The sequence below is a fragment of the Lynx canadensis genome, chromosome F1 (assembly GCF_007474595.2).
Source record: "Lynx canadensis isolate LIC74 chromosome F1, mLynCan4.pri.v2, whole genome shotgun sequence".
Classification (NCBI taxonomy): domain Eukaryota; kingdom Metazoa; phylum Chordata; class Mammalia; order Carnivora; family Felidae; genus Lynx; species Lynx canadensis.
The window spans coordinates 63,688,735-63,691,728 of record NC_044319.2 but is presented as its reverse complement, the minus strand read 5'-3'; positions in this window follow the sequence as shown (position 1 = coordinate 63,691,728).

The window sequence follows — 2,994 nt, the reverse complement described above, 5'->3', positions numbered from 1 at the left end:
TCCAGCCGCCAGGTCGAGCCCCGCCCGGCCCCGCCCTCCACGGCGATTGGCCGGCGCCCCGCCCCTGCGCGCTCCCATTGGCGGAGGGAGTCGCCGCTCCCGCTGAGTGATTCACCGTCGCCAGGTGCAACCTCGGCCCCCGGCTCCCCGCCCCCCGGCGCCTGGCGCCTTTCCAAGCCCGAGCCGCCTGCGATTGGCCCGCGGGCCCGTCGCGTCCGGGGACCAGGGCGCACCTTCTGCAGGTGAGGACGCCCTGATTGGCCGGCGTTCCTCAAGTAGGGACTTTCTGACTGGCTGGTTCCGAGTCAGGACGGGAGGGAGAGCCCGGGGGAGGAGGGGAGGGTGTTGTGCTGCGGGCCTCGTGGACACCCGGCTGGGTTTGCTTTCCGTGGCTTGGGTGTGGGTTTGCGGGTGCATCGCCGGGTGCTGCGGGAACCTTGGCCCTCGTCCTTTGGCGGGTGAAAGCCACACATTCATATGGGGGGGTGGGGGGGGGGGGAGAGGGACCCGGAGAGAAGAGGACGCGAGCCCCAAAACGCCGTCCTCCGTCCGCCCCATCCGCAGCGTCACAAGCTTCGAGAGGGGGCGCGCAGAGAGGAGGAAAGGGAAGGGAGCCCTCAACTCCAAGGCGGGAAAAGCAGAGTTACCTTCTCTCAAGAACTTTAAACATTCGATGGGGACACCCACACCCGGCTGATACGAGCTGACCCACAGACAGATGCTCTACAGACATCACCGTGAGGGCCAGGATTTGCCCCTTACACACGTCCGATGTGTCAGCGAAACGCTGCGTTTCAAAATTGTTTATCCTCTCTCTGTGACTCACAGTCGGGTGCTGACTAAGCCCCTCTTGCTATAGACTATGTTAACCCTCGAGCTTTCTGTTAATGTTTACATTGTTGTGTCATTTTCTTTTAATTGAAACTCACGCTCACCACCTTTACTATTTCTAGCTTTTGCTTTACCGTGATTTCATCTTAACTGTTCTTGCCAATTGGAAAACTTCCTGAACGTGATTTCCCTGAGTGAAAAGTCCACACCTTTATGCAAACCGGTAGGTAGCATTCTTTGACCTGCTTCTTGAACTGTTGCTCTCAGTCCTTTGCCCACATCACTTCTGGTCCCACCCAATCTGAAGCAATGGTTATTTAAGCACCTAGTGGATGCTGTAGGGAAAAACAGATCGATATAAACCAGTCTCTGACTTCACATGACCCACAGTCTACTCCCAAGACTGATACAGAAACAAGATATTATGTAACCAAAAGAAACTTCATGTCACTGAATTGAAACAAATGTTCCTTGCCCGCCAGGGGCAAAGTTCTCTTCTTTACCCTCAAAGGAATTTAAGGTCTTGGAGACAGAGGCAGATACACGGGGAAGGATGGGCTAGGGGAAGGGACCGATCACTGCGGGGTTGCGAGTGTCAGAGAAAACTTTAAGGGCGGGGGGACTTGAGCAGCAGTTAAAGGAACTCTGATACTGGTCAGAAGTCTTTAGATGGAAGGGTCATCTTAGAGGTCGTTTAGTTCATTCTCTTGCCCTACATAGGAAGGCTCATACAACCACAGAGTGGGTTTTTTTTTTTTTTAATTTTTTAATGTTTATTTATTTTGAGAGGCACAGCATGTGCAGGGGAGAGGCAGAGAGAGAGGGAGACAGAATCTGAAGCAGGCTCCAGGCTCTGAGCTGTCAGCACAGAGCCCGATGCAGGGGCTCCAACCCATGAACTGTGAGATCATCACCTGAGCTGAAGTGGGACCCCTAACCCACTGAGCCACCCAGGTGCCCCAACCACAGAGAGTTTATACATCCTCTGTTTAAACTCTAATAAAAATTCTCGAGGCAAACCATTCTGCTTTTTTGCACAGCTCTTAACTGTTAAAATATCCTTTCTGGGGGCACATGGGTGGCTCAGTCAGTTAAGCACCCAACTTCTGATTTCAGCTCAGGTCATGATCTCATGGTTGTGAGATCAAGCCCAAGTCGGGCTCCGTGGGGCTCCTCGGCGCTCCGTAGGACTCCACGCTGAGCATGGAACCTGCTTTAGATGCTCTCTCTCTCTCCTGCTGCCCCTACCACCCCTCATAAAAAATATGTATATATACTTTCTGGAATCTGCTTGCTGGTAACTTCCAGCCTCTGCTCTCTGGAGTTACGCAAAATAATGTCATTATTCTTTGCCAATGACAGCCCTTCCTTCAAGTATTTTAATATACTTATTATGAGCCTCCTAAGTCTTTCCTTCTCCAAGCTAAACATCATTAAATCCTTCAAGAGTCTTCATATGGCATGGTTTCGCAATCTTCCGCCCCCCTCTCCCCCCCCACCCCCCCACCCCCCCACCCCCGCCAGGCACGGGAGAAACCATCTCTCCATGAGATAGACAGATCTCAGTTCAAATCCGGTCCCCCAGTTTGTAGCTAGTCCTTGGCCAGCTCACATCCCTCTGAAACTTTCTGCATCCAGAAGGTAGTTCTGATGACAATAATACCTTACAGCAAAAACAAGGGTTAAATAATATAACACACACAATATGCTAAGCACAGCACCTGGTCCATTTTAAGCACTGGGGTGATGGCTATTTCCATCACGTGTACTTACAGCATAAGAATGCATTCACAAAATATAATAGCCATATTACACCACTGAGTTAGTTACAGCCAACTTGTGGCAAAGTCAAACCCACAAGGCGTTTTTTTCTTTTTTTTTTCTTTTTTTTACATAGATAATAACTTTTGTTGTCATAAGCTCATCTACATTTTCCTAACATTCAGGCTTTAACCAACCTTTATCTTTTTATTTTAATTTTATTTATTTATTTTTAAATTTACATCCCAGTTAGTTAGCATATAGTGCAACAAAGATTTCAGGAGTAGATTCCTTAATGCCCCTTATCCATTTAGCCCGTCCCCCCTCCCACAACTCCTCCAGTAACCCTCTGTTTGTTCTCCATATTCAAGAGTCTCTTATGTTTTGTCCCCCTCCCAGGTT